This window comes from Manacus vitellinus, unplaced genomic scaffold (assembly GCF_001715985.3).
Source record: "Manacus vitellinus isolate BGI_N305 unplaced genomic scaffold, ASM171598v3 scaffold_73_pilon, whole genome shotgun sequence".
NCBI classification, from domain to species: Eukaryota; Metazoa; Chordata; class Aves; order Passeriformes; family Pipridae; genus Manacus; species Manacus vitellinus.
This window is the reverse complement of record NW_021940773.1, coordinates 639,889-663,743: the sequence shown is the minus strand read 5'-3', so window position 1 is coordinate 663,743 and position 23,855 is coordinate 639,889. Positions and strand designations below refer to the sequence as shown.

General features: G+C 46.4%; 2 long non-coding RNA genes across 2 annotated transcripts; one reads left to right on the top strand and one right to left on the bottom strand.

Moving 5' to 3' along the window:
* Positions 1 to 1,526: 1,526 nt before the first annotated feature.
* On the top strand, positions 1,527 to 5,890 carry LOC108641689. The gene is made up of 4 exons (XR_001922203.1): positions 1,527 to 1,637; positions 1,877 to 1,981; positions 2,107 to 2,244; positions 5,813 to 5,890. It is a non-coding gene; the product is annotated as an uncharacterized LOC108641689 (long non-coding RNA).
* Positions 5,891 to 8,652: 2,762 nt separating this feature from the next.
* Positions 8,653 to 23,540, bottom strand: LOC108641687. Its single transcript, XR_001922201.1, has 3 exons — positions 23,487 to 23,540; positions 9,401 to 9,647; positions 8,653 to 8,765 (listed from the first exon to the last, which is right to left on the bottom strand). It is a non-coding gene; the product is annotated as an uncharacterized LOC108641687 (long non-coding RNA).
* Positions 23,541 to 23,855: the final 315 nt, after the last annotated feature.

Genomic DNA, 23,855 nt, shown 5'->3' with positions numbered 1-23,855 from the left:
CGAGCACTGAGGTTGCAGCGCCTCAGTTTCATCACTGGATTCAGCAGGTGTCTTGTGGGTCCTTACAGTTGCCCGGGGGATCCATAGCCCTACTCTGACTGCCTGTGCCAGCGCTGCAGCCTCACTGCAGCACTGATTCTCCAGCCGTTCCTGCCAGGTTTTCCAGGTGGGGGGAGGCCAGCCACCATCCTATTTTGGTCCAGTGGGCAGGGGCCTGGGAGGTTTCTCCTCACTAGTTGGCTTAGCCCAGTTTCATCAGTATTATTGTTGACACTCTTCTTGGTAAAGAGTTATTTTTTCACTTAATCTGCACATATTCGGTCTCTCTCTGTATTGGAGAAAACCAGGGGCACTGAATCCAAAGAAGGACACTTCCGTCTGACATCTCCACCTCCTCCGAATTGTCTCAAACCAAGACAGAACACTAAACATATTTTAAGTAAGCTTTACCACGAGCACCTTTTCACAGTCTCAGGTGACAGAAAATATGACTCCACATCCATGATGAATGTCTCCTCCTTATTGGACTTAATGCCTGTCTTTTCAGACACTATTTTCCTTCCCACTGGCTGCACGACATAAAACCATCACATACTCTTTTGCTGGCTTGACAGCACCACAGGGGTGAAGTGAACACAAGTTTTCAGAGACAAGGGACAGAACAAGTCCTACTCCAGGTACAAAAGTCTCACACAGACGTGAGAAAAACAATGAGAACTAACAATGGCAACTTTGTCTGGACCAAACCAGAACTGTCCATGGCTTCCTCATATTCCCACAGCCATGATGAATACAGCCTGCTCCTCAGAGGTTGCCAGGGTCTGGAAGCTCACATAAAAAAGTGCTCAAGTGACAAGAACCAAGCCAAGCTGCAGCCATTACACCCACGTCATCCACAAAGTACTACATTATGTCTATTACTCTATGGACAGACCAGGCCACACCTCCTCCTCTGTGGCTCGTGGGGCTACAAATAGTTTGTTCTAGGGAAAAGGCAGGTCTTAGCAGAAAGGTGAGCAGTGTCAGACCACTGCAAGGCTGATGACAAAGCCATAACCACAATGTAAGAACAAAGTATTGAATCGTGCTTGCCAGAGTTGTGTAGGGAATCAGAACATGACACATGTCATTCATCATTAGCTCTGATATCTTTACAAACTTCTGCATACTCCCAGAGTCATCCACTAACTCCAATATCCTGCTCTGTCTTGCAGAGGTCAGCCTGATTTACCACTGCAAAAGGGCCCAGGATCCTCCTAAGTCAGAGGAAAACACTCATTTGCCCCCCTTCTCCAAACCCCAAAGACCAGAGAACTTCCTCTGCTTGCTTTCAACAACCAGTGAGCCAGCAAAATTTAGCCAAATCAGTAAGAAGTCATGGATGTATCTTGTAAGCATTCAGAGTTCCCTTTGTCTTAAAGCATTTCTGCAGTAGTTTCTTTCAGAAGAACATCTGTTGTGGTTCACACCAAAGAATGACTCATTCCAGCAGGCTGTGTTGGAGGCCAGCAGCAGGCACCTTCCAAGGTACAAGAATAAAGCAAGCCTACGGGGATATTCATTCAGAATGCACACCCAGTCCCTAACAATGTGCAGCTCTGGGACCACCTGAGCTACGGATGGCTTTTCTGTGTTCAGTAAGTCTCCAAGGGTTTCTATTCCAGGCACTCATCCAGACTCCTCAAGGCCTGACAAGCCATCACTCAAGTCAGACCTGTCTGCAAACCTGCACTCTGCTCCCCAGAGCCCTCCCAGCTGCCTCGCTGCTCAGTCACACCTTAATCTCCAGCAGACAAAGTCATCCCCACAGATCAGTGCAGGCAGCTCGTCCAAGAATCCTCTGCCACCAAAACAAAGGTTCCTGTCCCCTCCATAGGTAGAAGACAGATAGCAGACATATGACAGAGAATCCTTCACTGTTCAGCACAGTTTTGTCACATATTTAGAATCTGTCATGGCGTGGGAAGATTCTGACACATGAGTAAGGCAACTACCCTGTCCTGTTACCAGTTGTACTGTTTCAATGATTTCAGCTCCTCGCCCAAGCTTTCCTGACAAACCTCTTCTCATTCTTACTCTCACAACTTCCTCCATCTCTCTTCCCAGAGCAATGCTGTATCTGAAGAGTTCAATTCCCACAGGAGCTCTCTGGAGTTCAGCATCTTTATTGCTCTTCAAGAAGATAAAAAGCAAACAGCAAAGGAAAACGAGCGAGGGAAGGAAGGTCCAAATCCCCGCTGCAAGGTCAGGCACTAATACACCATCAAATTGGTAACAAAGAAACTCAGTTAACATGTCCCTTGGGTGACATCATGTACATTCCATTATATCCTGTCTCCTTTCCCCATCTGTCCCTTCGTCTCCGCACTGACTCTTGACAGGCCAGACCTACTGAGACATGTCTGACACAGTCTGCCCACCAAGGAATGCTGTATGGGAATTTGGCCAACATCCGATGAACACGTCACTGACCCTTCCTTCCTTTCTCCTTCACTCCATCCATCTCCATTTGGAAATGGATTCCATTTTACCCTGCTCACTAAGCGACCTGCACTCATTGCATCTCTTCTCTGGGCAGCTTATTACTAATTCTAAGCACTTGGCAGCCAGTCCATTTCCTTTTCCATAGGAAAAGAGGACCCTGCCACATGACCACAGATGCTGCTTCCAATGCTAGAGCCTGCTCAGCTGGCAGGAAGCCTTGCTGCCCAGGAACCAGGATCAACATTTCCCAACCACCAGCAGCTGCTCACTCCATCTCTCTTTCAAGCACAGTGTAATCCTTTGCAACCGAAAAAAGCTGCAGGAGGCAACTCCACAGCTTGAAACCTCCGCTCTGACACTTGGCTTGGCATGCATGTTGGCTTTCAGAAGCACCAGCTGAACACACGACCTTGAGGTTCCTGTCCTTCTGCACCTTCACCACTCGGCACACCAATGCACACCCACCTACTAGCCACCGTCCCCCAAAGCAAATCTGGCAGCTTCACATCCTGCACTGCATTAAGAACACTGCCTCTGGCCCACAACAGAGGAACCCTGTTCATGTGTGATTTACTCAAGTCACTGACCATAGAGGAATAAACAGTTCCTGCATCCTTAAAGAGCAAGTGCTCTATTTCAGGTCCTCCATCACACAACTTCTTTTCCAGGACACCAACAGTTTAGACCATAAGTAATATTGACATAATTTAACACAAGTCCCTCAGAATAATTTCACTTGCTCACACATCCTCAGGTGGCAACCTTGAGGATCACAAACTTGCGTACTACACAGAAAATGATAATAAAATTCAGATTCTATAAAATATACAAAATGGACTAGGTTACACTGTTACACAGGTTTAAGAGCCTGAAGCACTACTGATGCATTAGCTATCTCCCACAGAAGACCTTTTTCTTCTATGCTCCCTTCTCAGATAAACATTAGCTTTTCCACACGTCTCTTGGGCTGAGGCCAGTGCAACAGTTGAACAGGGAGCTGTCCTCAGCTCTGCCTTTTACACTTTTACACTTTTTTCCCCAGCACTTATCTACTTTCTCTACTCAGACTGCAGGCTCTGCAGCACGAGTTGCCTTGCACTCTTGTTTCCTGCAATGCCTGATAGCAAGGGCCTGGACTCTCACTGCTGTACATGCAAGCAGTAGCAACAGACAGAAAATTATTAATTCACCCCATGCAGACTCCCACTTTCACCTACAGGTTCCCACCACCTCTACAGTCACAGCACATTCCATGAGTTTGCTGCTACAGCAGGAAACTCTTGAGTCTCCGAGCGGCAGCCTTGCAGAACACAACCCCATTCACCTCCAGCCATGGTGTTTGCTCAAACATCATTTATTTTAAGTCTGCTCTCGCTTCATTCTGCCTCAGGCCTAGATCAGGTCAAGCAGACCAACCCCAACCAGAAGCAAGAGCTCTCTAAAACCTCGATTAGCGAAGCAGAGGCTTCTGTACGACTGAGAAAGCCTCTCTAATGAGAGCTTTCCTTCCAGCTCTTTGATTAAGCACAGTAGCCAGAACAGCAAAAGTGACAGAAATGTTCACTGGGGGCCTTACATTTAGCCTGTGTAAGCAGTCAAGCCAACGGCAGCTGATGGAGTATGTGAGCATTCACTCCATGATGTGAGAGCCGGAAGAATAGGTAAGCATAGCTCTGCACCACAGTGCTGCCCATTTCTTAGAGCAGTTACCCCCAAAGACACTGCATGCTCAGTCCATTAAGCTTTGAGCTCTCTGTCACAGATGGTTTAGCTGAAAAACAGGAGCAGGACAGAAGTGCAGAGGTTTCCTTTGTTAGCAGGAGCAAAGACAGGAAGGGGAAAGATGTATGCAGAGTAAGGAAAGTATCACACCAAAGGTAAAAATTCCAAATGAAATACAACTTAGAGAAAGCTCAGCTCACTACCCTAAGTTAATTTTAAGGATTTTCAGGAGGCAATACAACAGAGGCAGATTCACACTGGGGGGGTTCTGAGATCAGTGAGTGGGAGGTTCTTTTATACCAAGACAAATCACAATAGTTCTCTTTTGGGAGAGAGAAGTGGGGGATGCCTGGGGCTCTCTATAGCTCTTGGGATTCCCTTTATACACCCTAGTGCCACGGCAAATGCAGCACTGGACACTCCTTTTGAGCCAAAACAGTCAGTAGTATATACTGGATACCTAGCTGCCTCTTCTTAAAACAGCCATCATCTTATCTTCACAGTAGCAGTATTTTGCACATGCCAGGGCAATATTCCCTGGCATCCTGGCATCAGAGGCAGGGAAGAGTAAGAGTCCCCTGCATTTATTTCAAATTTATCCACAGCCATCAATGAATTCTGCCATATTTGAGCAGTACGGAGCAGCTCCTGTAAGCACTACCACTTAGAGGATGTACCTCCTACTTAACCTTAGTACCTCACCCAGCAGAGACAGAGAATTTAGTTACTCCAAGAAAACACACTTAATAGTTTCCTTTTCGATAAAGTTTCTGGGAGCCAGGGTCTGCACAAAGCATTAGGTTGATCCATCCTGTCCTGCAGATACACACTGCTACACTCACTCTGGAAGCTGGGGCTGTATCAGCCAGAGCCAGAAACAGTCAGGCAAGTTGCAGAGAGCTAAATGCTCCCTGCCAACAGCCACTCTCATTTCCTTTAAACCACTGATAGCCAGAGGGTCAGCATGTACATCCTGCACCCTTAAAAATGGTCCTGAATCTAACATTTTTGCTGCCTCTGTGCTGTCAGATAGGATAAATTTTTAAGTCATCCACTGCTGTATGTTACACATAATTGAAAAAATGATTTTGGATAGATATTACAATGCTCCAGTGGCATTTCTTTCACTTGACCAGGATTATCTGCAACAGCATCCATCCTTCTCAGGATTTGGTGCCGTAGATGTTGTCCTACCCAAACAAATTTCCATAGTGACAGACAATTTGTCCTGCCTTTATTTTCCCCCTCAAACATTCCTCAGGGAAGTAAAACTTCCCTCCCTGCTAGGCTCTTAAGTCTTTCGTATGATTAGTTTATGGATATGCAGATATATCAGCTCTTTCTTCCCAGGGAGAACAGTCACCTCATGCTTTCCTGAAATTACCATACAGATTTGCTTACAGAGAGACTAATATGATTTTCCTTATTTAGAAGCCAACAGCTGCTTAATATTCCACGTTCTGTTTAGCCTGATTTGTGTCAGGCTTGAGGTGTCAAAAGCAGAGAGGCTGGCCATAGACACTGCTGATGGGGGCTAGTCTGGGTCTGGAAAAGCCAGACTAGAGCAAGTTAAAACATTAACAACTAAGAATATTCTAATTTTCAGCTAAGAGCTCCTATGGGAACCAAAACAACACAGGAAGGGCTGCAATCCACAAAGCTTGGCTTCACTGAGCCCTGGCTAGTCTGTCTTCAGGAGAAGCCAGGCAAGGCCAGCTGACTGGAAAACAACCCAGCAAAGGTCACAACACAGTAAAACCATCAGGGAGCCCCTGGCAGCTTGTCCCAGGGGTGGCTGGAATGCAGTCAACTGGCACTTCCTCACCTGTCTAAATCAAGGCTGGAGAGGAGCCTTGGGGTCAAACATCAGCCCCTGAGCACGTGCCAACCTAACAACATAAGCAGAATGATCTACATTATCACACAGGAAATCTAACTCCCTTTCCCCAGCCTCAGCATTTGTGAGGCATTTAACACAAAATAAAGTTACTAACCAAGAGGTACGGGAGGTGTTTAACCAAACTCTAATCCCTTGGTTCTCCCTAATATGCAGCTACCAGATTACTTTGCAGAAATAAATAAATAAATAATAAATTAAAAAAATAAAATCTTTGTAGGTCTGTACGGCCAAGAAAAGCATCTAGAATTTGAAAAGAAAGAAGGGAGTGTTTAGGGAACATTTGTCTCACAAGCTAACTGGCTAACACCACACCTCCCAAGCAGGAAAGCTGTTCCATTGCTTTTCATTTCTCATTTCTTTGTGCTCAGACACCACATTCGAAGAGACATTAGTCAGAAAAACGCCCCTTTGTACCAGCATGATCTACCCTGGTCTGACCATTTCAGAACAGTTAATCACCTCCTTCAGAACAAGGCCAGTCCCAGAGTCCTTTCTTTCACCACTGCACACACTCTACAAGCCTGCAGGCAGAATTCCTGGGATGCCACAAGGTAGAGGCTCCTCTGTCTCCCTATCTCTTAAAGCCCAATAAAAATTATTTACAGCCTCTCCGGGCTATCTGGTTTAATCCTCTCCAGCTCAAGTATGACACTTGCTGGGACACTATTAGGTTTCTTACGGTGCTGTGACTAGCAATCACATCTGCACCTGACTGTCAGGGGACACTCTTGGCTGAGCCGGCCACCCTGGTCTATTGCTGAGAGCTCTGAAATTTCTCAATTGAAACATTTGAAAGTTAATGAACCCTTTTAACACAAAGCTCCCACAGCTCAAGAGTTCTTTTATGAGCCCAGCACACGGTGGATGCACAGGAAAACCTCACTTCAGGCAGGGCTCTCTTTTCAGAACATGCCCAGGCAGAAGGCTGGACTATCAGGAACAGCAAATGGCAGCCAGTAGCAAAAGGCACAACCTACAGGGTATCTTGGGTGGCTCTGCCATATAGTACTCCAGGCCACAGCAATGCCTATAGCTTTGCTAACAGGCAAAGCTATGGTTTTAATGCACCAGTTAAAAAAATCAAATAAAAAGAAGACATCTCACTGCAAAAGTATTACATCACCCAAATGCCCTTGGGTAGGGAGGCGGGTCCCAACTTCACTGAGAGAAATGCAGTATTTGAAATAGGGGTGGCAATAATCACAAGCCCTCACTGAATGAACATGTGGCTGTTATAAATGTAAAATCACTCTTAACTCTCTAAAAACAGTTATCAATTCACAGCCACTGAACAAATGTGAAACAAATGTAAAATGTGAAAAAAAACTCTGGAGTCAGCAATATAGTAATGTCATTGCAGGAAAAAGACAATCTTTTCAAAGCAACAATTTACTCACGTACATCTTCATTTGAACTTCAGTTCATCTTCCAGGAACACCTTTCTGTCCTGCGGAACCTGTACCTTAAAGCAATCAGATCTAGAACCAGAGCCCACCCATTCCACTCTCCACAGTCCCACCACTATTTGCAATCTCCAAAATCCATTAGTACCCCAAGACACAGACTCAGACACAGAGAATTGCTGCCGTTTTTACAGGCATTTAACAAGTCCTTCAGCAGAAGGCAAGAACAGGAGACATTACCAAGGAAACGCAGTGCCTCTGCCCCAGAAGCACAATCTCCTTCCAGGTTTCACTCACGTTCCTCCCTCCCGTGATGCACACCTGGCCCCAGTGACACCACCAGACCCAGGGATACCACTGCATTTAACTGGCAGCACAGGAATGGGATTGGACTGGTGCACCCAACACCCAAAGCATAGGGCAGACTGGGCGATCACTGCTGTGGCAGAGAAAGGGACTGGCTTTTGTTTTTCAGTTCTGGGTCTTTTTCCCCCCTCTTTTTAATTGCTAAGCCTGCAAATGGGGCTGAGCATGGGGAGGGGGGAAGGGAACAGAATCTGGTGAACAGCTGGGGCCTATCACTTTTCATTGCAGGTCTTGGAGAGATGTGGTTGACAGAGTGATGCACAGAGGCTGTCCCAGTTAATGACTTCACCATTCTCCATCATTATCCCCATCATTAGGAAATTAGGAGGACAGAAGGTATTTACTGTAAACCTGCCACCTCCCAAGGAGAGATAAATAGAAACTGATAAATGGGATCTTCTGGTGCTGTTCGTCTATTAACCTTCTGCTTCCCAGTTTAGGCATATGCATGCTATCCTGCCATTAATATCCAGTAATTGGCATAGCAGTGGGCAACACGCTCCTACCTTGAGCGTCAAACATCTCCTGTGCTGCATGTGAGTGCACAACCACGCGCACCACAGCTCTGCTGCCGGGCCGGGGAAGGGCCCCTGTGCAGCTGCTCACACCTCCGCTCTGAGTCTGAGTGACCAGGCAGACCTGCTGGGTCTGAAGGGAGGCACCCATTTGGTCGCAGGAGAGGGGGCTGTGTGTGCATGACCTCCCCTCTGTGGAAGCAACAAACCAGCAGGTAGGTACACCTGCTGAGCTGCTGTGTGTTCTATCAGCCTACCTCTGAATACAGCTCACAGATGCCTCCGGGGATGACAGTCCAGCTCGCTGAACCACGCTCCTCTGAACGTCAAGGAATGAAGCATTTTCCTTACCATTGCGAAGTGTTCTGTAAGCTGCTAAACAAAGAAAAGAAAAAACAAGCTTATGAGACCTCAGAATTTGTGAGCTTTCCTTCCTGGTCAAAAAGCAGCCAATGCTTCCTCAACCTGTACTGACACTTCTGCAGCTCCCTGGCCACACGAGTGGCCCTTTGCATGTGCTGACTTGCTTCACCCCCACAGGCTGAACCTCTGGAAAGTACCAAGTCCTCAGAGAGACAAACTGAGCCACTTTTTCCTCAGCAACCCAGCCCTGCAAAGCTGAAGCAAGTCCACACTCAGAGACCAAGATTCTGCATAAGCCAGCTCTCCCGCCCACACAGAAAGCAGGCTCACTTGCAGGTCAGATACCAATCATTTCTTCCACCTAGATTATGCCTCTATTTAGGTAAAACCCCACTCCACTGCTACTTTCCCCTGTTACCTGACCTTATTATCTGCTTTACTTACCCTACCTCTAGCATTTTCCTTTCAACCAGTATTACAGTTTCCAATTCATGTGGCGTGCTACAGCTGCCATTTCTGATGAGGAACAATCAGAACAACTTAGCACAAGTCTTAAGACTATCACATGATTATGCCAATATTTATCAACACGTAACCTTTTCCAGAAGCTCAGGAAAAGCAGAGGGCCTGTTCTTACATGTACTAACCTGGCAAGCAGTTCATCTGCTCTGCGTTGGATCGGCGGCTCCAATACATTGGAAGGAAGGACTGCAGGTATGAGCTGTGCTTGCTCCTTCCAAACACACCGGCTTACACACATCAACTCTGCGCAGGAGAGTAACGCCAACGCGATTGTGATGGCAACTTCTAATGGGAACACCAGCATTAATTCCCATCTGTCTAAGCAACTGGCAGTGTCCATCAATTACGGCAAGAGCCAACTAACAGTTGCAGCTGCAAAATAAAAAGAGCAGAATTAACATTTCAAGTTTCTGTCATTCACCTGAATTTTTTACAGTTGTAATTAGCAAGCTGCAGAAGCTGTCAACAATCAACATCAGCCAATCTGTCTGCACCAGGAACCCGACTACATGCCAGAAATTGTCTTCGACAGGTTTTTTTTTCCCCTTGCTTCCCTCCATTAGAATTTTCCCTTCAACCCCCCCAACATTCATCTCTTTTACCATCAATCACTAGAATTGAACTTGTCAAAACAGTGAGAGACAGAATGACTGACACTTAACCGATAAAGTCATAATTATTTCCTTTCTCCAAACCTCAGTATCAAAACATGCTGCTCTCTCCCCAGGCCTCTGCTTCCCTACCAATACAGGAGCAATTTTGCAGCCCCTTCCCAAAAATGCAACCCTTACCCAACCCCGAACATTTTTTTCTGGGGGATACTGAGAAATTTAAAGAAGCTTTCCAGCTGAAGGCCTGCTCTTTGATGAGCTGGTGCAACTGGTTTCCCAACCTGCAGCAGAAGAGCTTGTTACAACATCCACCTGCTCCATTTACCCACAAACACCCAAACAACCAGTGCTTCAATTTTTGTCTGTTGCATCAAACCACACAAACATGAAACACACAAGTAAAAAAATCAAGACAAAACCAACAAACTCCAAACACTTGCTCTTTTCAGTGCTAGCCAGAAAACAATACTTTTTAAACACCTGAGAGTGTACAAAGAAAGCATCCTAAGAGACTACGGACACCTTGGATCAGATGGTCTGCTTTGAGGGGGAAGTTATGGTGATTGTTGAGGCTTTTTTTACAGGGTTGATTTTTTCCTGTTGTTTTTGGGGGGTTTTGTTTGGTTGGCTTGGGTTTTTCTGGGTTTGGCTGCTTTTTGTCTTTTTACATGAAGTTCTCACATTTTTAAAGCTATCGATCTTTTTCAAAACAAGTTGTGGCACAGACAACATATGTGTCATTAGCAATTAAGGGCTGATTTGTAACCTTTGCACTCACAGTAGATTAGAACACATTAGACATACACAACTAGCCAGGGGCAGCTGTAAATGTTCAGGGATAAACTGCTCTCACAGGTGCATCGCCTCAGGTACTTTCCTACTACCTGAGCTCAGCTGACCTGGGTGAGCTCATCATCTGCAGCATTGCTGTGCTCGTTTCCAACATAGTGGCCCAAAGACACGACTGTGGCAGAGCTGGGGGTAACATTTGAAACAAAACACTGCCTGAACAGGAAGCTCTAACTGTGCTCTCCACACACACTCTGTTATCCTACATCTACTTAATGCATTAATCCATCAGCCACCTGAGCAACTACAATAACGGCATAAAGCCACAGCATAAAAAAAATAAAATATAACAAGAGTCTGAACAATTTGTATATCCACCAACAAAAAAACGCATGAAGTGCTCCTTTTCTTCAGGAACCACTCGAGTAGGTTTCATACACAGCTCTTATGTAGATACTGGCAAACCCAGTAGAGCTAACGTAGGATTCATGAGTTACTACACATACTTACTATGAGTTACTACTATAGCAGAGTCCTAACAACCAACTAACACTGGAGCAGTACACAAAGAAGAAAAGACTTCCCTGGCATTCTTACACAAATAATATCGATAAATTGACAATAATGAGATAAAAACGCAGTTATTAACACAGAAATATCTGAAGAACATGTTGGAAGGAAAGTTCTTCAGCCAAAACCTCACCAACCTGAGGGCACAACAGGAAAGTACAAAAGACCTGCTACTTCAGAAGGAGTGGCTTAAACCTCTTAGTACAATATTGCACAGAGTTCACCTGCTTTGAAACCACAGGACACAAATCTTTTTCCCAGCCAGATGGCGAGACATGGACCTGGCTTCCAGCCTGGCACTGTGAGACACAGCCTAAACCCCTTAGAGGGCTCTCTCTTCCCAAAACTAGCTGGCCACTGCTTCCCAGTATGGCAAATCCCCTTCTTCCTCAAACTCATCTTGGGAGCAGCAGGAAGGATATGGCACCATCATTCAGGAATAAGAAAACTGAGACCAGGCCTCCCAACCCCGCAGCCGAGGCCACTCGGCACCACCCAGCACCCCAAAGTGCCGGAAAGCACTCCCTTCCCCAGCAAGCACAGCTTTCGTACCGACAAAATCCAGCCGGAGCCTCGGGGAACAGCCCGAGGGGATGAGCGGGGCCGGCGCTCCCGCCTCGCGCATGAGGGGACCCTCACGCGCCTCGGGGGGGGCAAGGAGGACACGCTTCCCGCCCGCAACTCTGATCAAAACACCTCCTGCAGAAGAGCTTGTTACCCCCAGTTACAGTATCCACTTGCTCCATTTACTCAGGAACACCCAAACAACCAGTCCTTCCGTTTCTTTTTTCTGTAGCAAAAAACTACACAAACATGAAGCAAACAAAAAAACCAAACAAAACCAAAACCAAACAAACAAAAAACCCAAACAAACAAAAAGCCCCAAACCAAACAAAAACAAAACAACAAAAAAACCCCAACTCAGAACAAAATCAAAAACCTCCAAACATTTGCTCCTTTCAGCATTAGGTAGAAACCAATACTTCCTAAACACCCCAGATTCTACAAGGAAGCATCCTAGGAGACCAGACACCTTGAACCAGATGCACTGCTTTGAAAGGAAACTTATATTCGTTGTTGGGTATTCTTTTTTACAACCTTGCTTTTTTGTGTTGTTTTTGGTTTTTGTTTGGGGGTTTTTCCGCGTTTTTTGGCTTGTTTTGTAATAAAACCTTAGCATTTTTAAAGCTGGTGAACTTTTTAAAACCAAGTTGTGGCACAGACAACATATGTGTCATTAGCAATTAAGAACTAATTTTTAACCTCTGTATTCATAGTAGACTAGAACACATTACATTTACCGCAACAAGCCAGGGACGGCTGTAGCTCTCCAGGGATAAATCGCTCCCTCCCTTCCCCAGCACGTAAAGCTTCCTTACAGACAAAATCCAGACGGAGCCTCGGAGAACAGCCTGAAGGGACGTGCGGGGCTCGCGCCTCGCGCCTGAGGGGGCCCTCACGCGCCTGAGGGGCAGCGCTCGCGCTTCCCGCCTCGCCCCTGAGGGGACCCTCACGCGCCTAACGGTCGGGGCGAAGCTCGCGCTTCCCGCCTCGCGGCGCGTACCTCGGTTCAAGGGGGGCGCGCGCGGCCGCGTGACCTCCTCGTGACCGCCACGTGACCGCCGTCCCGTGTGGAGGCCGCGACGGCGCCCCCTGCTGTCCGGTCGCGTGCCCGCGGCTCGGAACGGCCGGAATGTTGGGATGAAATCCTTAACATGCTCCTCACACTAACGTTAGAGACTGCACAAGTGAACTGTAGTGCACGACAGATTAATTCAGATCGATAAACCAAGGGAAGGCATTACTAAAACTGGCACAAAGGAAGCTTAAGAATGCCCTGAAGCTCTATGGCCTGATTTCACAAATAGAATTAAACAGCAAGGCATTACACATCAAGTAAAATGCACTCAGCAAGAAATTACCACATATTTATCCAATTTTCTTTTAGCTTCACATGATTAATTTTAAAGTTGAAGAAATTCCCAACACCTGCTAATTTTAAAATTTCACTAATAAAAGAGAGCAGGAAAATGGAGAAGGGGCATTTTTGTTTTCAGAAACAGCATTTCAAGAGATTGCAAACATAGCTCCTCACACTGCTTATTAAGGAAAGTCTACAAGGCATTTATCAAGCAAAGCCGACAATGCTGTTAAGCAAGAATTCAAGTTGGGAACGTCAGGATCCGGGACAGGCCTCTGCTCTGGGAGCTGAATCAGCCTATGGCCCTGTGTTGATGGTGCCATGGGCCCCTGCATGCAGGGCCCTCGGCCTGCCTGTGCCAGGGTGTCCCGATGGGCCCACGGCACCACTGCCCCGCCTGGAGCTCGCGGAGCAGCACGGGGGCTCTGGAGCAGAATGCTCGCAGGAGTCAGTGCGGATCCAAAACCTGTGAGAGGAGCAGATGCCGGGGGTCACGGCGCGCCTGGCCGGGCATGAGCCAAGCTGTCCAAGTGACTGCAGGGCGCCCGAGCCATCCTGTCTCCCTGGCAGCAGCAGGAGCGCCGTGGCTGATGGAAAACCGAGACAGGAGCGTGTTTGCGGAGACCAACAGAGTCAAGGGGAAAGGATGGACAAGGGAGCACCGGGTGCTGTGCAGGAGGTGTATGGGAGGAACGTTATCAGCTCCACCAGTTGTTTCCAGTTCTGCACCCCTAAGTTTCAGCTTTCCAATTTAGGGTCTCGAGTTTCTGTCACAGCATCCTGGCTTTTTGGTGCTCCCAACTGCCTTCTCCTTATACAACCCAAGTAACTATCTGCAGACTATCCTGGAGTAGAGAGCAGCACAGGGAGTGTCAGCCCCAGGATGGACTGAGACAAGTGTCCCAGAACATTCCTGACATCTGCTCAAGGAGGATATGCTCTTCCCAGCAAGGACACTAGCAGAGACAGGGCCTTAATGATGATGATTCAAAGTGCTGGGAAAAGTTCTTTCTCTTTCCTCAGAAACAAGAACCCAAAGTCTCAAAGACTTTAACCCCCCCAGCCCAGGTGTTTCCCTGAGCCTTACCCCATCTCACAGGCTGATCACAAAGGCTGCACTTCTGTAGCTGGCATCATATCCTAATTACGTAGTTTAAGTTTCCTTTGGGTCCACTGGGAAATGCAAGGAAAAAACCTTAAATTTTATCAGGAGATTTTTTTTTTACCTTGAAAATTATCCAGGATTTTCCCAAAATGACAAAAGCAAGATCATGAATTCCCTTTATTAAAATCATCAGAATTAGGATCCAACCTTGAGCACAAAGGCCATAGGATTTAGTTTCAGCTGTACATTCCAGACATTCCAATCTCCACTGCCCAATCCTTTCCAAAAAGAAAAAAAAATAATCAAGATGTCAATCTTATATGGACTATTTCACTTGACCAACAATCTTGTTGTTTAACATCTTGATTAATTAGTTATTCAAAATTTTTTGAAAATTCATTAGAACCTTCAATTCCTGTGATTTGAACAGTCACAAGCTGTACAATCAAAAGGCACAGAAGGGATGGCTCAGTTCACTTCCTTTGGCCAACCGATAATTAGGCTTCCAGCTAGCTTCCATTTTTATTGGAGTAAAGGGAAGGAAGAGGGAGTCCCACTGAACTGAACACCAAGACTGCTGTTTCCTCAGCTAAGAGTAGGATTTGGTCCTAAAAATTTCTGGGAAACCAGAAGGGTTCTTAGATTTGTCCATCCTCAAGAAAAATAGTAGATTTTTTTTTCTCCATCAGTATAATTAAACTCTCACCAGACAAATGGGACACAAGAGCAATCTATAAGAGAACAATCCTTGAAAGAGGGTCTGACTCATCCTCGTGCTCTCCTGCACAGCAGCTGGGGTCTAATCGGGTTATTGGGAAGTGAGCATATAAACTAGAGAGATCAGATTTCTGATCAATCATTCAAAACTCGTGTAAATAAGACAACAATAAATATTTCACATGAAGCATAAACCAGTGTCAAACCATTTTATGAACCAAAAAAATATGGAAACTGAGCAAACATTGCTATATGGTGCTCTTATAGTCCCTGACCTCCTAACAGAGGGGCTGGCCCTGGCTTTCACTGCTGAATATTATTTCTCTTGGGAACGACAGATTATGACACTTCAACAATGGAAAAAATATTTAAGACCCAGGAGGGTGACTATAAGAAGGTTTAAGGCCTTTTCCTCATTTCAAATTCTCAAGTCCAGTGAAGAGAAACAGCAGACAAAGCTTCCTTAAACCCTTTGAAGTCCAAAAAAATTGTTTTATCCTTTTCTACTCTGACTCATGTGTCCAAACACAGTCTAAGGTGTTCAAGATCCACCACCATAAAGCAATCACGGCTAATTTAAAAAATCAAGTTGTGTTTAAAATTTTATCCTGACTCTGGAATATCTGGAGAGCCTGCATGTGTGAGCACTATGGGAACATTGTAGACTCCGTGATTCACAGAAACTCCTCAAAAGAGAAGGCAAGGAATGCTGGAGCAGGGGGAGTTTCCCAAGTTGGTCCCCTTACCCATTCCCTTTTTCAAGAGGAAAATACACAACTCCTACCTTCCTTCTGCTCATTTGCAGCCTGTCCTACAAACTAGTGGCCAGAAGTTACAGGATGCACTGCAACTTCCATAGCCTCCTACAAATGGAACAAAACAGGACCAAATCTACTCACTGAAAAACTGAATTTCCACTCTTTGACTTCTTCAACATCACAGAAGGAACCAGAGTAAAGGGCCAAGTTCAGCTATTACCCAGTCATCTTGGAAGGTTTTCCAATCCAAAGGGACTAGAAGGAAAGCACTGTTAACGCCAGCCATGTTTATTGGCACTGACCATCACCAATGGACAAGGTCCGTCTGTCATCGAGGCCACGGCTACACAGGAACAATCACATCACTTGCTTGACAACATTCCTGAGGGCACCTCGGGCCTAAGGTAATTTAAGCACCTCTCCCAAAATATTGGGGAACAGAGCCACAGGAAATGTTGCTTGAAAAAATCAACATTATCAGCAAAGAACAGTACCCTGCAGGTGGGATTGTGGAGCTGAGAGACAAAGCCTTGTCATGTGTCCCTGCAGTGCCCACAGAGCTCAGCTGCACAGGGATGCCAACACCTGGCCATGACACAGTTGGAGATATTTACCTCCCATCCTTCCCAGTGTTCCTGTTCTTCCCAGGCCAAGGAGACACAGGTACTCAGCCAGTGGCCAGCTCACCGAGTAGAGAATATTCCAGGGAAGTACCTGTGTTCAAACACCTGTGAACTGGTGTCCTGATGGCCAATATTTACAACACCTTGCCCCAAGCTGGCACCCAGATGCACTGTTCTGGCACACCGCCTTTGCAGAGAACAGCAAGCATCCCAAAGATGGTAGTAGTTTTGGTCAAGATGACTGCACTCACTGAAAAAAAAGAAAATCAACATTTTCTTCACTTTTCCTTTCCAGTTCCACTGATTATTACTATCAAAGAAAGAAAGAGGGTGAAAAAAAACCCCAAACCAAAATAATTTCAACACCAAGACCCAGCTCGAAGCTACTGAGATACCCAACATGACTTGCACTCTGCATCATTCCAAGAATCCAGGCCTACAGCCCCAGCAGAGTGTCAGGGAGTTCTCTAACACCCTTCTTTGTCCAAAGGATCAGCAGATCAGGTAACTGTGGTATTTCCTTCACCATGGAATTAACATCCAACCCAAGTGCCCTGGACAATGTTCATTCCAGGACAACTCACTGAGAATATTTTGCTTAATTAAATACACTTCATTCCACACAGAACAGCAGATCTCTCAATGCTGGAGAAATTATATTACTTCTTTTCAGTGAGATAGTCATGCTTTTCCAAAAATGTAAATTAATTCCTGCAGGGAAGAAGAGAGAGGTCTGGCCAAAAGAGCTCTACTTGGCATGATCAGCTCCCCTTGCTGTCTCACAGTCATTCCTGCACAAAATCTGATGTGGCAGCTTGTTTGAAACTTGTTTATTGGGAAGAGGTCATAAGCTGAGCACTGTTCAGAAGAGGTCAGGCATCTGATTAAAGGGTGAATAAACTGAAATGCTTCACATGCATCTCTGAGACAGAAGCTTGATGAGGAGAGAGAGCTTGTCTTAGAAAAATGTTGCCAAGTACCTCACACCAAAGGCAGCAGCAGACTGCAGGACTGGTTAGAGCAGGGGAAGATTAAATAATTCTGCTGTCGGCATTAACAAATACTCAGTATTGTTCTGCTGTACTTCAGGACAGGCTCGTGCTGGAAGAAAGCCCCTCTCTGAGAGGGAGATAACAGGAAATCATGCCAGCCCTGAAGAACTGATAGTCAAAACAGACGGGAGAAAAAAAGAACATCTTGAAACTATCTGCAAAACAAAGGAGAAACAAACAAAAAAAAATAATTTGCTTATCCCAGGTCTTGTGCCACTGCAGTGGGAAAGGAGAGAGCTGAATTCCCATGTCCGGAGCCCCAGCTCGCTGACTGTTCTCCCAAGGTTTTCCTTCCATCTGTTGTGCTTTTTGCAGTGGGCGGGGAAAATGAAATCCAGGGGCTTTGCCATGTTCTACATCATCATTGTTGCTCTTACACATTCATGACACCGCCATGTGTCATTAGAGCTGTGCTATCCCAAACTTGGGAGGCTGCAGTCACCAGACTGGTGACACTAGCAGGCTGCTCTCTCCACTGCTGAACTGGGACTGTAATGCACCAAAGGGACCAGACAAACAGCCAAGTGCTTCCTCTCCTCCTCTCACTCTGCCCTTCTCCTTCCTTTCCTTCATTGTTACGCTATTCCAGAGAGCAGCAGAAAAGGAGAAATTCCCTGTTCCCTGCAGTACAGTGCCTCACAAGTTTCCTCTTGTCAACCCCACACAGTCTCCTGGTCAAGCCCGGCAGTGTCCCACTGGGCAGACTCAGTTATCTGTGTCTGGGATGGAACATCAAAATCATTTGAGAATCTCTTGTAAATGCTGAAGTAACTGCAAGTTAGAAAAAAAAATAATTTCCAGATTTTCCAAGAAAAAAAAAATGCTTAGGAAACAGAGTGAGGGGAGAAAAAGTAAAACAGAAGAACTACAATTTGCCAGAGGGCAGGAAACTCCACTAAAAAAAGGAAAATCAGATGAATTTTTCAAGCGTGGTTTCCTGATAAACAGCTGCATAGAGAGGAGATGACCCAGCTGATCAAGGGCAAGTGCTTGGTCCTGGCTGCATCTCCCCCCTGGAATTCTGCTGCACGGCACAGGATCTCCAGGTCTCCTGGTGCAGTCCCTTCCCAAGAGCTGAGCTCAGCACTGTGCTCTGCATGGCAACTGAGGATTACTGAATCGGCACCATCTTCCAGGAGTTCTGACCCTCAATTCCTCAAGCCTCTCTCATGCTTTAGAGCGTTCTGTCCCTCTAACCTGGACAGCACCAAAGAAATCTCTCCAGTCATTAATTCCAGGCAGGCTCTTGCTAAGGGTTCCCTGGAGCACAGGGTGCTAATTTCCACAGAGAGTGTACTAGCCTCAACTGAGCCATAACCCTGGGTGAGAGCCCAGAGCAGGCAGCAGGGACTTCCAGCAAGGGTGCCTGGAATGAACCCCCAAACCTGTGCTCTGGTCAGTCCAATTACACACAGGAGCTGGCAGATACCATTTATGCCATCTAAAGTACAATTGCTGTGCATTACCAGCTGTGTTTCCAGCATGCAGAACACTGGAAATACAGGGAATTTTTAACAGATACTTTAAACTCCTCAGGTGAGGTATTTATCATGAAAAAGCCACAAAGTCATGAGAAGCCCAAATAAAGCAAGAGTGCTGCTTCCAACACATATATTTTGCCTGCAGCCTTCAATGCAGTGGTTCCAGAAAAAAAAACCCAGCACCGCACACAGCTCTTCACCTCTTACAATGCTACACTTAGCCCTGGGGGAGCAGAGCTCCAGCCCAAGATGCACCCCAAACGTCTCCACTTCAGCCACAATTCAGCCTGAGTACATTTTTTGCAGAGTAACAGGTTGGTGGCTGTAGAAACCACAAAGGTCCCAAAGCAGAATGATCTTTGGAAAAAAACCAAAAAAGAGTTCTACTCTAAAAGAGTGGAAAGCACTGGGAAAGTGAGGAGGATGCAGGAGGACTGCACTCCCCAACACCTTTCCCTTCTGCTCTTCGGATCTACTTGAAGCACTTCCTCCTCCCATCCCTGTTAGGACACTGCTCTCTCACACACTCTCACACTCTCTCCGCCTTTTGGTTGCAGTCTCCAGCAAAATATCAGAGGAAAGGAAAAGTGACAAGCTGCTAAGAAACTGAATGCCTCATTCTGTTTGAATATCGCATTAACCCCGAGCTCTGCTGCTTCATTTGTCATTTTTCCAGCCCCCTGGGTCCCCGCAGCCCCCCTGACCCGGGCACTCTGATTAGCCGTGATCAATGTGCACATTTCGGGAGCTCTGTGCACGCTGCTGGACCCTCGGCCTCGCCCGCTCATGCAGATAATAACGGCACTTCGACTCACTTGCCCAGAACTCCAAGCTTCATTAAACAGGGGGGATGTCACCAAAAGTCCCTTTCACTGGCTTCTCATTTCCCCATAAGGGAAAAATTGACAGTGCTAAGAAATGGGATTTGGGATAAAAATAACCCCTGGTTTGGGAGTCGCAGTGAACGCCTGCAGTTGCCCGTGCCCGGGTGCAGGAGCCTCCTTGCTGGCTTGGGTGGGAGGAGAGGCAGCTCTCTGTGGGGAGACTACACAGAAATGCAAGACTTTGTCTCCATCTGAAGAAGGTGGTTCTTAAGCTCCCCTTTTTAATGCAGGTAAACTGGTGCTGGCCTGTGAGCCCAGGCAGCACCAGACATTTGCCATGGAGCCCTGAGGTAAAAGCTTGTCTTGCACTGACCCTCTGCTGTCCAGTGGGTTCTTGGTCAGGGCACAGGTCACGTGAACGCTGGCTGGAAACAGAAAGATCTGTCAAGGGAAGGACCTGTGTCATTACAGCACACACAGCCCCAGGCAGCCTTTGGGGAGCTCAGTGTCCAACCTGATACTTGAGTTAAGTAAAGTTATTACACAGAAAATACATTAACAGAATTATGCAAGGCTAGGAAAGCACCCAGCTGCCTGCTCCTGGGATCCAGCCCAGGTTTGCTCCTAGGTCTTCTCAGCTTTCTAGGGTCATATTTCAATCAATCCAAATGTTTAGGTACATTCGGATTTTGGTTTTCAATTAAGCTCCATCCTCACCTTAAAAGAAATACCACCGGTGCTCTAAAATGAAGATCACTGTCTTCACACAGAGAAAAACTTCAAACACTTGCAAATACTTAGGGCTGCACCTTTCTCAAAGTTGTTTTCTTCCTCACTGCAGTTAAACATCCTATAGGAAAAGCACTATTTTCACAGATGCACAGTCTATGCTATTTTCCATCTACCCTAAAAATGAAATAGAAGTCTGATGAAGCATCAAGGGAAAACACAAGATAGAAAAATCTAAGTATTTTCCCATAAGAAATGAAACCAAAACCTCACAACAACCCAAACCCAATATTTTGCATTTCCATGTCATGCCAGACATTTTTCTGACAGTTTGTTTACAGAGGTCTGAACCCTACAGAACTACTTCTCATCTGATGCCTGACAAGCAGCTTCCTACAGAGCTCTGTACACATCATCCCTCCACTCCCTCAGAGGGTCTGAGCCAGAAATGCTTTCCAGCAGAGCCTTAGGGCAAGTCCCGCACCCTTTCCCTCCCCCATAAATGTCTCCGAGTAGATCCTCTCATACACTTCAGCCAAGCGTTGAGCTTGTCCTATTAAGGCACATTCTGTGATGCAGAGAGGCTCCCACTGATTTCCATGGACTCCGGAGCAGGCTCATGCACTGTCACCTCTCCTGGGAGGAGTTACAGATTCAGGGCAAACAGGAGCCTCTTCCCTGGGGAGACTCCTGACCCCAGACAGAATTTCCCTTGCCTCCAGAGCACAGCCTGCAGAATGAGCCACTGTCTGTAAAACAAACACTCCAATGCTGTGCTTCTCATTACCTCCAGACTTTTGTCCCCTTATTCATGGGAAGGAGCACCCTGGCCATGGAGCCATCCTTCCAGTGCTCTCCCTGAATAGGGCCTTGTTTGTGTCGGAGCAGTGGCTCTGCTGGGCTGAACTCCCCAAACTGCTGCAATTATTCTGGCTGAAACAAGACACAGAGAGCATCGGGATCAGGCCACAGAGACTCCAATAAAGGCAACAAGCACATAATAAAGCCCCGTGACAACTGATCCCTACAAAAGGCTGTCCCTACAGAGTGATGTATGGCAAGAGTTTTCAGCACAGTGCTCCCTGCTTTATCCAGACCCAGTCAGCCCTGAAGCTCAGATGATTTCAGTGATTTGCTGTCGTTTTCTCCATCCCAGCAATACTGCCCATGGGACAAGGGGCAGACTGACAGAGGCCAGCAGCCTCAGCAGGGACACTTCTATCCCAAACCTGCCCCTCCTGTCCCACTGTAAAGAAAGGAAGGGTGAGGGGGAGGAATTGAGTGCTAAGCACAAAAAAAGGGGCCAATAAAGATGACATTCTTGTGCAATTTAAGGGGAAGGCAGCCTGAATAGGCAATGGGAGTGTAGGCTGAACCCCAACACCTGCTGGATGTAATGGACTCTGAAGTGTTGTTTCAGAATTAATCAAGTCATTTAAAATCATAGCTGTAGTCTCCATTCACTACTCCTGTGCATAAACGCGCTGATCCCGATACTCATCCATGTCGGGTGACTTGAGCAATATATCACCATAATTGCCATTTTAGGGCTGCAAATTGGAGCTAAAATAACCAGATGCAAAAGAGATGGCCATATCATACTCTCAAGATGGATCTACAAAGTTCAAGGAGAGTTCAAGCATGGAAGAAGCAATAGAGAGGGGTCAAGTGTAAGGAGATTGTTCATGTTCAAGAGGAATTAACTTTACAAATATATTGTTTCTGAGGTGGTAATTGTACCATCTTACAGCTATTCATACCTCATTGAATCTTTGCATTCTTCTCAGCCATTAGAGTGATCGTTCCTCATTGAAATAAATTTGATTTTGACAAAATATTCTGTTTTTAAACTGCAACTAATTTCCCCAAGATTTTCTGCTTTAAAATAATTCTCTCTGAAACCACGTAGCCCGTGATTCCGGGCTACAAGATCTTCAAACTACAGCTCAGGGACCATGGACAAGGCAAAAGCACTGAGACTGCCAATTCATTTATTGCCAGGAAGGTTAACAACACTCAGAGCTTGAGACTTCACCAAAAAGAGCCATTAGAGTGCTCTTCTCACCCAAAAGAATGTGCTGTGACTGTGGGCCTGGCCTGGAAACTTCACAGTATCCAAGCACTTCAGCTACTGTGGATTTTCAGGTTGCCAAGACAGAAATGCCTTTTAGCACTGCAGGATAGCATTTCCCATAGAACAGGACGAACTTTGTAAAGAGACACGTCAGTTGTTCGAACAAATCTATCGGCAGACACAGAGCACCGAGGGCGGGAGGCACTGTAACAGCAGGAACCAACTGTCCCTCTGCGTTCGGCCGAGGCACACAGCAAAGAGCTCTCCCACAGTAAAACCAGCACCTGCCCTCAGAAAACAGCACTCCTACACACCTCTGCAGCCCTGTAAAATCCAACCAAAAGGCATTTTAATAAGCTCAAGGGCACGTGCCTATGCAAGTTTTAAGCCACTCATCAGCACTAGTTTAAGTAATTCCTTTATCTGCTACTCTTAGAGTCAGGTGAGCACATTAATTGTGTTTGTCTTCCCAGATTCAAATTGCACCATTTAAAGTCCAATTTCAGGTTATTTCTGAACCACCACCAGGCCTAAGAATTACTGTCAGCATCTAATAAGTCACCTGCACAGCCAGAGAAAACACACTTCCCATTGTTCCTGTAAGGCTGGGTAAGTCTCCCAGTGATTTCACTGGTAAGTCTCCTGTGATTCCAGCGTGCTGCTGCTACACTTCCAGCAGACAAAGGGGCAGCTCCCAGCCCTGTAAATCAGCCCAGCACCATTGTGCTGGGAGAGCCGTGCTAATTCATCCTGCAAGGAGCTGGTGACCTGAGCCCTCCCAACAATGGCACTACAGAGAGCTAATGTGCTATGGGTTACTTGGTAATTCCTGCAGCATAATTGGCCAACATGGAAACGGTAGGAATGATTGAAGTTCATAACTAATTGCAGCCATTACTGAGACAGCATTATTTATTATGAACTGCATGTAGTAGGCCTGATTCTGATTTCACTCACATCTCATTCCAGGCAGTTGTTTGACAGGTGACGTTTCCCATGTGCCCAGCTTCTGGAATAGGCCCACCCTCATGGCAGCCGCTGTGTTTTCAGCCCATCAAGTTCTACAGCACACTGACAACATCGGGAAAGCAAGGTCTTCAGGGCTTGAACTCTAGGCTGAGTAGAAAAAGGTCTGCGTTTAGCTTGTTCTTTGCTTCCCTGTCAGCAGAACTCTGCCAGCCCACCCCTGATGCTCCAGGCTGACCTGTCTGCCTCTTGACCCCCATATTTACCTGGCTGCTGGGTCGGGTGGGACTTCTGCAGCCTCATCTGACAGGTTCAGCACTGGCATTACCAGTGTTTCAAATCCTCATATGCCGCTTTGTA